This window comes from Camelus ferus, chromosome 15 (assembly GCF_009834535.1).
Source record: "Camelus ferus isolate YT-003-E chromosome 15, BCGSAC_Cfer_1.0, whole genome shotgun sequence".
NCBI lineage: Eukaryota > Metazoa > Chordata > Mammalia > Artiodactyla > Camelidae > Camelus > Camelus ferus.
This window is the reverse complement of record NC_045710.1, coordinates 12,453,979-12,466,875: the sequence shown is the minus strand read 5'-3', so window position 1 is coordinate 12,466,875 and position 12,897 is coordinate 12,453,979. Positions and strand designations below refer to the sequence as shown.

Sequence of the window (12,897 nt, the reverse complement as noted above, 5' to 3'; positions counted from 1 at the left end):
GGTGCTTCCTCCCTATAGGCTACTCTATACCTTAATTAACTAATTGCAAGGAAAGGAAACTTCAAGACACCAAGGAACAGACTGGCCTATCAACTTGATGTGTTCTTCATTTCTAATATCCTTACAATTTACAGATGCTCCCTGTATGACTTTCAGCCTCACTTTGGAGTGATACAAAGAATCCTGGGTCATCATGATGGCGTTTGTCACTTGGTGCCTGGGGGTCAAAACAGAGGTGGGTGAAATTCTGATGGAGAAGGTAGAAGCTACCATCCTGTCAAGAACACACCTCTGCTCTATCACAATTCTGTGAACTGCGATTTAATTATGACTTCTCCTGGAGAAATTCAATGATGAATTCTACTCGTTGTGCAGCTCTATTACAGGATAATTTTGCTTTTTGACAGCTGCAAAGGGACATATGTTCCCCTGGTCTATATAGGGAGCCTCAAAGAGGGATTTGAACATATTAATCACTCAAAGTGCAATCCACCTCTTCCTGAAGAGAAGCAATCATAACTTCACCTGTTCTGGTGAAAAGGAAAAACAATTACAAGGCAGTTCTACAGAGGCTCAAATCCTTTCTGACACTGCTATGGGGATTCCTCTGCAGGAATCAAATGGTCACAGTCAATATCAGGGCAATGATACTGATAAGAATGAAGGATTGAATAAGAAAAATTGGCAAGAGGCTAGAAGAATGGCCAGGAGCGCTGGAGTAGCAGCTGGGGTGGAGGTGACTCCGGTGAGCAGGACTGGCAGCTGTGTGCCCTGCGATTTCTGTCATGAGGGCCTGTGGAGTTGCTGGCTGTGTAGCCGCATCATATTCTAAGTCAGAGCACCTCTTAAAGTCCCTTCTGGTTCCAACAGTCTACTTTCGCCACCAGCTTTAGGTTCTTCATCACCCCACCGCAATTCTAACTTCCAGAATCAATGAGTTAACCAAATACCAAAAACTCAGTCAAGGTTGGCCATACTTGAAGGAAGTTTAAAGCCGAGTCTCCTCTTTTCTTTTGGTCTTAAAAAGACTAGGCATGCGAGAGCAGAAAGATAGCTGTGGAGAGTCACTCAAGTCAATTGAAAGAAACTGCCCTTTGGGCAGTAAACACGCCCAATTTCCCAGTGCCTTGGGCTAAGCTGGTCAGAACAAAAGGAGATATTTGACAGGATAACTACTTGAACCAAGACTGGTTCTCAAATTTGTTTAGGTAGCAGAGAACCTGGCAATCACTGCCTTTTGTGAAATATAGAATGATGCTCTTTATCTATTTATATTAAAATAAATTATTTTGTAATATTTGTCACTTTATGTGAGATTGTGCCAGGTTAAAAAGTGGTAGCTGTCCCCAAAGGTATAGGAAAACATATATGCTAGAACTAAATCAAGTAAGTGGCAGGGCCAGAACAATGAAGGTCAATGTCAGTCTTCTAAAACCACATGATTTAAGAATTAATGGTTAAGTCAAATGCTGAAATTTGGAAGGAATTTAAATGAAATAAAATGACTCATTCTCCGACTTTGCGTGGGAGAGCAACTTTGGTGAAATTTTAAAAATACACCAGTGTCTACCCACCCCCTGCTTCCATTAGAATAAGCCTCAGGGAACTTGTAAGGGCCCCACCGGATTGAGTACGCATGTCGCCTTGCCCTTCATACTCTCAGCCCACGGGCAAACACAGGTTCCACATCCCGTCCTTCTGCTGCTGTTAATAATGCTCCCTTAACCCCATCGGGGCACAGCCTCAATTCACAAAATGTGAAGCCAGCGTTGGGAGGTAATCACCTGTTTCCTCATCCTGTTATTTCCCTCTACCTGAGGGTCATGCCAGCTGACAAGGTGGGTCAAAGAGCTTGCTGCACACAGGACAAGGGGGGGAGCTTCTGGGGATGAGGGCTGAAGTCTTCCCCAAGATGCAGGGATTACTTCATATCGTTCCTGGCAGAGCAAAGAAGGGGGATCAAAGATGTGAGGACCTTACATAACACACTCTCCCCTCCCATCAGGAGGACTTGAGGCGGTGTTGGCCGTGAGTTACATTAGCACTCACGGGTGATAGAATGTGTCACCGAAGTTGCCTCCAAAAAATATTTGTTGATCTACTGAATAACCAACTGCAAATTACCCTCATTATACTAATATAATTACTTCCAAAATGTTTTCTGGCAGGCAAAAATTCAGAGAGGGTAACATTAATATCCATTATGATTAATATGATTAATGTAGGTACTATGAGTTTTTCTCTTCAAAGAAAACTCAGCTGAAACAGCAAACCAATAACATTTATAATATATTTAAATTTTTCATAAACCAGTTTCTTATGCTAATAAGTTAAATTTGCTTAAAATTATTTTGTCTCTTTTCTTTTTCACCGTTTGATACTTTTCTGATTATAATATCTCAAGTATTTATATACTAACAAACACCTTACTCATCCGAAATCATTCAGCTGATAACTGTGACTCTCTGGAATATGGCCAGGTTTCTGCCTTGGGAAATGTAGGCACCTGGTAAATTTCTTCTAAGAATAAAGTAATTATATGCATGTCCTTCTGTAGCATTTATTATTCCATGCCAGAGTTAATTGTTCTATTATACTGTAAGCAACTTGATGGTGTAAAATATTTCAGCTTCTTTTCCATCCCTTGGCCTTTGGCTTGCCTGTCACATTGCAACGAGAAATCAGTTTCTGTGAGATAAAATATATTTCAAAAATATGCCTTGAGGGGAAGCCTAGATAGAGGTATTGGCAAATGCTATTCAGAAAGTCCAATATATTCCACCAACTTCAACAAATGGGCAGCCCATGTCTTTTCCTCACTGACGCTCAGTTTCTCCATAGGTAAAATGAAATGTTCGGAAGGCATCATCTTTAAGCCCTCCTCTAATCTCGATATTTTGTGTCACTCCAGCATCCATTCCTCTGTATGCTATAAAACAGCATTCGTTTTCACTCAAGCTTTCCCACTGCATGGAAAGGCCACACTGAGTTGTCAAGGCTCCTGTGTCAGAGGCCCTGATAAACGAGGGAGGTCCCTGTATTCACAGGCATCACAAGCCAACCATTACATTCATGGGGTCCCTGCAGTATCCACCAGCAGGGTTACCTGGAGCAGCTCCTCTCATGCCGGCCTTGCCCAGTCTGTACCCAGCGGACAGCCATTCAGCTGCTCCTGAGCGAAGCCAGCCCCTGCAGAGGATGTCTGCCAGGGAGACCGTTAGAGGCCACCTCTCGACCAGGAGTTTCTGAGGCCCAGTAAGAGGAAGCTGGGTTCCAGACACCTTGCTTCTGCTGCTGCTCCCTGTCCTGCCCACAAAAGCCTGCCTGCTTCAGGACCTACAGGCAGGTCTTTTGTTAGAAAGAGCTTTCTTTCTCCTTGCTCATTTCCTTCTGGTTTATGCTAGCCTTGTTTCTCATGAAGCAGACTTTTGCGTTCACTTTTTTCTTCTATACATCCTCAGCCATTTCAAATTAGCTACTTATTCAGGGAAGACTTTAGGTTCTGACCAGTCTTATGCAGAAAACAGGGAGATGGATATTCGAGAGAGATCTCAGCCTCAGTCTAAGAGAAAGACATGTACACTTAGTTAGAGCTCACAGAAGGATGGACTACATCGCCCGCGTCCCTGACTCTGATAGTCAAAATAAGGGCAGGGGGGTCCTCGTCTCCCAGAACAGGAGATGGTTCACAGGTACGTGCAGCTCCACCCTCCTCTGCAGCATCCGCCGTGCTGGAACACAGGCTCCCCGATCTGCATCCCACATGTGCCCTCTGTCAAGGCGGTAGGGCTCATAACACTCAGCAATGTCTTATGAGGCTTTTTCTAAAGACCTTCCACATCCCAGAAATTAGCAGAGGCAAATCTGCTTCTCATTATCCTGATAGTCAATGATTTATACCTTCCAACTTGGGGGAGGGGAGAGGGCCAAAGAAGGTGAACCATTTGGCAAGTTATTAACCCTTCTAGGAGAAGGTGCTCCCAGCACGCCTCTGGAAACAGGTCACCATTCCTGATCGCTCCACCCCAATGGACTGTCTCCTTTCCTGGGTAACAAATGTATTTCGTTTTCTTGAATTCCTGACATTCTGCCTATTAGGATAGATGGAAACAAACTCCTCAACCCACCCCTTTTTAACCTCAACTGTTTTCCTCCAGTGAGTCCCCATTATATGAACTCTGCTTTCTTCCAGTTCTCCTACAAGTCCCTGGGGGCTCCTCTCTTCATTCACACACTCATCAGTCAGTTGAGCAACACATATACTGGGGGCTCTTTGACAAGGAGGATTTTTGTCATAAAGACGAATCTGCCGTTTAAAAATTCCACTTACCTCCACGTATCGAAAAATGTTTCTTATTATGAAATAGCTCTCAAGTTATGTAAATGTAAGGTTGTACAAGAATTTTTGTGTTAGGTGTTGATGTGTGTGTGTGTGTGTGTGTGTGTGTGTGTGTGCCTGTGAGTGGGAGAGAGAAAGAGAGAGGCTGCTTCCTTCCTTAGAACGTAGAGTCTGGGGAGGACTTTGCCTAAGGAGCACAAGATCTTGCAGAAAGGAGGAAATGGAGCCCCTAGATTCTTTATTTCAGATTCAAAGTTAGGGAGACAGTTTGGGGTAGATCAAGGCTGTCCTGAATCCTGAGTCCTCTTCTGCCTCACTGAAATTGGCCTATATTCTGGAAAAGAATTGGGTAGCCCCCTTTCCACTTTCCCTTGAGCCAAGAGCCAGTGTAAAGGAGCCAGCTTCTGTGGCCATTCCTCACAGCAAACTTCCTCTCAGCAAAGGGCTCGCTGAATCTCAAGAGCATTCCGAACTCCAAGGGTCCTGGGCCATGGATGGTTTCTGACCTACCACTGCTACAAAATGTGGGAGTCTGGCCTGTCTACAGGGGCTTGTTAGTCTCAGCAGCATGAAGGCTTTAGGCCACGGACGTCCTGGAGAGCCAGATGGCTGGGCAGGGAGGACCCCAGCTTCCAGGCTATTGCATGTGACAGGAGAGTGCACGTTCCCCTGGCAGAGTAGCCGGGGGCTCTGATTCAAAGTAATTCTTCTAGAAGCTTCTGAGCCATCAGCCAGAGTAGCCACATAGCAGAATCCAGTCAGAAACCTGTCAGTCTAATCCAGGGCTTCTTACCCTCAGCACCAGGGCATTTGGGACCAGACCATACTTTCTTAGGGGGCGGGGGAGGGGGGAGGTTGCCCTGTGCATTGCAGCATCTTTCACAGCATCCTTGGCCTCCACCCACCAGATCCCAGTAGAGACCCTGCCCCCTCCAACACCGCCTAGATGGGACAACCAAAAGCATCTCCAAACACTGCCGAATCCCCTCGGGAGAAAGGGAGCAACAATCTCTTCTGACTGAGGCCACCGGTTTAATAGCACTCTATACCTCGGGCAGGTGCGTAAAGCTGCCGATCTATATTCTCCTCACCACCCAGAACAAGCCAAAACAAAAGCAAACATCCAAAATGTTTTCAATATTTTGTGAGGATTAATTTCGGTATGACTCGTATGGTGTGGAGCCTGGTGCTGGTGCAAGGTGGGTGCTCACCCAGTAGGGCTGGGTGAATCCCCCGCTTGCCCACGGAAGAGAGTGACTGAGGTTAGGGAAGGCCTATGGGGGCTTAAGTTTTCACCTGAAAACTGTATCTAATTAAGCTCCCTTTAATCTGATCTGAACATCATTCATGTGGCTGCACCACTTTTATTAACTTACGCCCCATAACTGAACATTGTTTGCAGCAAGCAGAATGACAGATGGAAATAGCATGCCCTCTGAAGGCCCTCTGCTCTCTGATCTCTGCTCAAATCCAGCTCTGCCACTTACTCGCTGGATGACTTTGGACGAGTCGCTTAACCTCAGTAAATACCAACATCATCACTATAAAGTCAGCTGAGTACTGCCAAACTCACAGGATAATTAAGAAGATGAAACGACTGAATAGATGTGAACCACTGGGCACCAGGCCTGGGACAGAACAGGCACTAGACAGCCCTCTGCATCAGCAGTCTCTGCGTTCATGTTGCCAGCACCTGTGTCCCCTATTATTGGGTACTAGCTTATTCCCCAAATCCAGTTCTGAACATTCTTGTACAGATGGCATTTAAATCTTTCTGTGTGTATGTGTGTTTGTGTTGCAGTGTTGAATTCACAGAAAAAGAAACTAGCCCTGACTGCTTCCACTGAGTTGGAGGGAGAAAAGTAAGTGTTGAATGAGGAAGAACCTCAGCCAACTTTTATCTCTGGGGCATGCTGACCTCAGAGGGCCTTGGCCCTGACCTGGAGGAAGGGAAAGCTTTCTCACAGCAAAGGTGCTCAGGCATGCCAATTACTGCAGGACATTTTAGAAATAGTCCTTGCTCTGAATTATAATCATGAAAATGCTACATTCACACAGACAAACTAGTCTGCTAAGTAGAAGTTCATGCTTATCCAGCACAGAATTTTAAGTTGTTCTAAACACAAAGAGCACAGTGCCGGGGCAGATTTATGTGCTTTGGGCTTGACATTCTGCCTCTTCTGCTGGTTGCTTGAACGATCTTGAGCGAGACCTCTCCGTAGCCCTTTCTAGATCTTGATTTGTGAGATTCTAGAACCCCTGGGCCCCTGCTCTTTTTTTCTGCTCTCAGTCCTTCGGAGTCTTCCAGAATAAAATTTCTAAATTGGCAGAGAAGGACTTCTTTGGCATCAAATGGCTCTTATGAAACAGCACACTGATGAGTTAAACGAAACGATTCAGAAAAATACCGATTAAGTTTCCCTTTAAATACCCAGGGGTTTAGAAATTAAGCAAAACTGCTTGGCACTATGCAGTCTGGATTCTAACAAACTCAAAATGTTTGAAAAATTGTTCAAGATGTTTTGACAAACAGAGAATGCCACTATGCTCTTCCCTGTCCCCTGACATCACTCTTCACTGCCAAAGGAAAAGCAGAATCAGAGTGTCCAGGGTGTAGAGATTAGCTAGTTTCCCAGGAGAGGCTTTTGTCTGTTAAATGGAGTAATTCCATGGTCCTTGTTTTAATACTCACTAGCTTGGTTCTGTTGAAAAGTAATAGAGCTAGTTTTTGCTTTATTTTAAAAATGAAACAAAATAAAAGCGAGTAACTATGAATAGTATCAAGTGGGTGCCTTAAACACTGGAATCATATTTTTCAAAGAAAAGAAACAATTCCAGTTATGTGAACTGAATCTGTAACGTTGCCTGGCTTGATCAGCAAATGCAATGAACGCAAAGTGCCGCCCCCGTCAGCCCTACCAACACCACTACCATCAGCCGACCAGGACACTGACCCTCACTGGCTGCCCAAGGAGGGCCGGGATGTTTGTCAGGAAATAGAAAGACTCCTGAGAGGGCATGTGGCTGAGTGAAAAGGAGGACTGAATGATAAGTCAGAGGTCTGGGCTTCAGCCCCAAACCACTGCCGCCTGCACGTATCATGAGGAAGAAGCCAGGATTTACACAGAAAGCAGCCTCCCTCAGTGACCCCTCCTGAAAATTATGCGTGGGAAGAGAATCTTCGAGGTAACCTTCAGTTCTGGAGCATTCTAAGATACAGTCGGGTAGTATAATTTGTATCCTCAAATGAGAAACACAGTTCTATGTGCTGATGGATAAATGAGGGTCACTCATTTTCCAGTTTAATATAATTTTTTTCCAGGTGAGGAATATACATCTAGATAGATAGACAGATGCATAGATAGGTGTAGATTGCTGTATTTAGAGGCTATATTTATAACTATATCTGTATCTGTTTAATATAGTCTTTTTCCTCAATGGAACAATATTGATATAACTCAGCCCACTCATCCATCTATCTAATTTTCTTAACATTTTGCAATTTACAAAGTATATTTATTATCTCTTCTGCCTGAAATGGATCAATTACCTATGTCCCCAAACAATGCTCAAGGAAGCTGGTACTTCTCAAGGTGAACTCCTTAAGGTGACAAAGCTGATGAATGACAAAACTGGGGCTGAGTTCAACTCTACTGGTCCCCAAATATTTTCTTTGTAACATGGGCTGAGCTCATTCGACCACCATTCTACTGTCTGTAGAGGGATTAAAAAAAAAAAAAAAAAAAGATCATAGCTTTGGAGCCCTGGAGCAGCAGCAAGCCAGTAGGCTCTTTTCTGCAGTTTGATGACCCGGAGCCATTTGGATAATTACCAGGCTGAGACTGGTGAGACCCAGCCATTCTTTGGCAACTCAGTAAAGTGATCCAGGAGAAACAGTTTCCATCAACGACTCCCAATTCCCCAATCATGTCAGCGACCAAGCTGGGCTGGTTCGGGTTTTCTCATGGCAATCAGAGTCGATTTCAAGATTTAAAAGCCAAGTTCACGCTAGAGAACAAGTAGCCACACCTTCTCCCCTGTCATTTTATATGTTCTGTAAATTCTTTCTGCAACCATGAAATCAGGAAGCTGTAAGGCACTAAAGTGATATTATCACAAAGCTAGGGTTGGTGTTTTACCACACACAGGGATTTGATTTAAAACAAAAGCCATAGGGATGAACATGTCATAATAAAATAATTACGAATAATCACCTTGTAGCCTAGATATTGATCAAATTTTACAGTCTCCAAAATCCTTTTGTATTTATTTGTATGTACATCACTTGGTCATCAAAACAGGTTTGTGAGATAGGAAAGGTAAACATATTGTTCCCACTTTACAGGTGAGAAAAGTGAGAATTGCAGAGTCTTGGTAAATGGCATCCACCCGGTTGCCTGGAAGGGGAGCTGGATGGACTCTTTTCACTCCATCTCCCTCTCTTGTCACAGCTCATTCATCACCAACTGCTGGCCTTCCCTCCACCCAGGTATGCATCAGATCCATCCACTTCTTCGCAAATCCTCCAGCCCAAGTCTACTCAAACCACCATCCTCCCTTGTCTGCACCTTTGCAAGAACGTCCTCACTGGCCTCTTGGAGCTCTTTCCCGCTGATGCTGCACCGACGTCAGTGTGAATCTAGACTCTCAGGCTTGACCGGACTCCTCACAGCCTGTGCTCTCCAGCTCTCTCCTCACCACATCTCTTTCTTTCCTCTGCTCCCTGTGCTCCAACCACACCAGACTTCCTTCAGTTCTCAGATTCCCATGCTCTCTCTTGCCCAAGGGTCTTCCCACATGCCGTTGTTCCCACTTCTGGAATGTCTTTCCAGTCTCCTCCCCTTCTGGCTCCCATTTCCCTTTGCCAGGACGACTTATCTGCCTGTCTGATTTAAATATCACTTTCTCTGTGACTTCCCTCCCACAAGACTGGAATCTACACAGTGCAAGCCTCACTCAGTGAGTACTCAGTACTGTCTTTTCAGTGAATAAGTGAATGAATTAAGTCCCACCAGAGGCCTCAAACCAAGGTCTTTACACCATCAGTTTCAGTTCTGCCCCAACAAACATCTACTTATGCAGGATAACTGTGAATACTACCTCTCTGTCTAAAATTGCCAGGTGACCTGATGGTGCATAAATGCAGTCAGACTTTCCATCTTTCTTCCCAGACAGAGCAGCTGCCCTGAATCCTGAGTCCTCTTCTGCCTCACTGAAATTGGCCTATATTCTGGAAAAGAATTGGGTAGCCCCCTTTCCACTTTCCCTTGAGCCAAGAGCCAGTGTAAAGGAGCCAGCTTCTGTGGCCATTCCTCACAGCAAACTTCCTCTCAGCAAAGGGCTCGCTGAATCTCAAGAGCATTCCGAACTCCAAGGGTCCTGGGCCATGGATGGTTTCTGACCTACCACTGCTACAAAATGTGGGAGTCTGGCCTGTCTACAGGGGCTTGTTAGTCTCAGCAGCATGAAGGCTTTAGGCCACGGACGTCCTGGAGAGCCAGATGGCTGGGCAGGGAGGACCCCAGCTTCCAGGCTATTGCATGTGACAGGAGAGTGCACGTTCCCCTGGCAGAGTAGCCGGGGGCTCTGATTCAAAGTAATTCTTCTAGAAGCTTCTGAGCCATCAGCCAGAGTAGCCACATAGCAGAATCCAGTCAGAAACCTGTCAGTCTAATCCAGGGCTTCTTACCCTCAGCACCAGGGCATTTGGGACCAGACCATACTTTCTTAGGGGGCGGGGGAGGGGGGAGGTTGCCCTGTGCATTGCAGCATCTTTCACAGCATCCTTGGCCTCCACCCACCAGATCCCAGTAGAGACCCTGCCCCCTCCAACACCGCCTAGATGGGACAACCAAAAGCATCTCCAAACACTGCCGAATCCCCTCGGGAGAAAGGGAGCAACAATCTCTTCTGACTGAGGCCACCGGTTTAATAGCACTCTATACCTCGGGCAGGTGCGTAAAGCTGCCGATCTATATTCTCCTCACCACCCAGAACAAGCCAAAACAAAAGCAAACATCCAAAATGTTTTCAATATTTTGTGAGGATTAATTTCGGTATGACTCGTATGGTGTGGAGCCTGGTGCTGGTGCAAGGTGGGTGCTCACCCAGTAGGGCTGGGTGAATCCCCCGCTTGCCCACGGAAGAGAGTGACTGAGACTGCAGGAGGAGGAGAGCTGCCTTGCTCCTGGGAACCGGGTGCCCCCAAGTCAGCTCGGCGGCGACAGAAACTCCAGCGAGGGCAGGAGCCTGAGACCTCTCTGCTGAAGCCAAAGAAATCTGCAGTTTCGTTTGGGGCATAATCAGATCTCTTCTGGAGTGTTCCTTCTACCCGGCCTCCAGAAGAGATGATTTTCACTCATGTACCGTGTGATGGGGGTGTGGCTTCAGATGGTGAGGAAGCTGTCCCAGAAGGAGGTCAAGGGTGGGCCTCCCCTGAGAAAGGCAACAGCCTATGCCACACACAGGGGAGGGGAGGTAGAGGTGGGTATGAAGCTCGGCCCCGCTACCCGCTGTGTGACCTTTGGAACTCAGCCACCCTGAGCTTCACTTGCTATCCTTACAGGGACAACATCAGGGGCAAATGGCCTAATGCACGCAAATCGCTAGGCACAGCGCGGGCACCAGGGATCACACAGGAGAGGTAAGCACTGATGATATTAACTACTGCTGCGTCAACTTTTACTGCGACGGTCCTATTATCATCATCACGACCCTCATTATTGGCCAGAGTATTTGAAAGAGCATTACCTTTATGGACTTCAGATCTGCCACCTCCTGGAGTCAGCCGGGCCACTGGTCTCTCTTCTGGATTCCAAAGACTAGGAAGCAGGCAGGTCGTTTTAGCCCGTTCCTCTCTGAAAAGGGCTTGAGGTCCATTTCGGGTAAAAATCTGTGTAGTCTCTTGTCCCGGGACATCAAAGTGGCTTTATCTCTCTTGGCAGGTTAGGCTACGAGGAATACTGAACATTTTTCTGTCACACCCATTGCCAAGGGTGCAATTTGGGAAAACAAGTGGGGATTTACAGATAGTAACTTTCCTCTTCTTCTATTGATAGTCTGAGATAATTCATGGCTAGCTTTGGACAAATGCAAAAATGTGCATTTAGTTTGAATTTGGATTCATTCCTCATGAATATTAGTCATCTCAGCCTAAAATGCAAGCGCTTCTCTGTTTCAACAGATGGGAGGATGGACTGTGAAATCATACTACAGCACAGGGGGAAAACAAAAAGGTTGAAATCAAATTTAAAGCTAAGTCTTGGCACCGTGGGACGAAGTGTGCATCGCCCTGTATTTCCTTACAAAACAAGGAATGTGCTTTTAGGTGTGGTTTACATTCTTGAAAAAATGATGGGATGGGAATATTTATAAACCAAGTTTGCTTGATGATTTAATTCACTGTAGGAATATTTTTTTGCAGATAACTCTTCATGCAGAATTTCCTCTTACTGAATGCCTCAATCAGAGACTGGCTCAGGATATGTCATGTTCTGTTGTCAGTGATGAAAAGATGATTCCGGGGCCTGGCTGCCTTCTGTGTCCTCTTCAGCCTCTTGATATTCTGCTGCTCCCTGAATATTCCCCTGCTCCTCGTTCCTACAGCATGGCAGAAGAGAGACCAATGTTGGACCAGTTGGCAACTTGGGAGAGGAGGAGAAAGAAGTGGGAGAGAAACAGGAGGAAAAGGAGAAGAAAGAAAAAGAAAAGGAAGAAAAGAATTGGAGCAGGAGAATTTCAAATTAATACTTTTTTCCATTACATCACACCAATTAATGGAGCTCAATAGAAAAATGGACTTGTTAATTCTTCTGATTTGTTGAGCACCAACTGTATACCAGACACTGTAATTGGGACTGGGGAAAAAATTAAACTTTTATGATAATGAGGCCAGAATCCATCTAACATTGAATAGATATAAATAGAGAACTCTAGTTTCCATAATTTTTTCCCCAAAATTTCCAATACTTTGATGTGTCAACATGCCAAAAGCACAATAATTTTTGTGGTATAAGAATAAATGAAAGGCTATACAAGATCTTGAATTTCCTTTTACATCAAAGAAAGAATGGCATTCACCATATTTAAGTTTAAGGTATTTTTTACTAACATTGGAATTCACTAAACACAAGTAAATCCTATGTTCTATACATAATAAATCTTCTAGCATGTTATTGATCACCTAAGGATTCTCACTGACTTCTCAGTCACCAACACAATTTCTCAGAAGTAGTTCTGGTTAACTAGAGTCATACAGAAAAACTTTCTAGAATAATAAAAATACAAAACTTCAGCTTTGTAAGAGAGTCTAGAACCATTCTTTTTTCCTGAACAGATCTCCATTTATAGATAAGAAAAGAAAGAACTAACTGAATTAACTGAAGAACCATTTCACTGCCAATTTTTTGAAAGTAAAGCAGACACAGTTAAACTTTGCTGAGTATCTTTATGTACCCGATTTGGTTGCAGATACCTTCACCCATATAATCTCTTTTAATTCTTCCTTGGATACCATGAGCAAGCCTTAATGTTTCATATTTAACATATGAGGAAAGAGA

The 12,897-nt window shown here is 44.8% G+C and overlaps 1 long non-coding RNA gene across 4 annotated transcripts in view; it reads right to left on the bottom strand.

Moving 5' to 3' along the window:
• LOC106730484 overlaps window positions 1-12,897 on the bottom strand; it is a 432,222-nt gene that overhangs the window by 164,064 nt on the left and 255,261 nt on the right. For all 4 annotated transcript variants that reach the window (XR_004326160.1, XR_001366943.2, XR_004326159.1 and 1 more), the window contains exon 4: window positions 11,090-11,938. This is a non-coding gene — a long non-coding RNA (uncharacterized LOC106730484). The remainder of the gene's footprint in view (window positions 1-11,089; window positions 11,939-12,897) is intronic.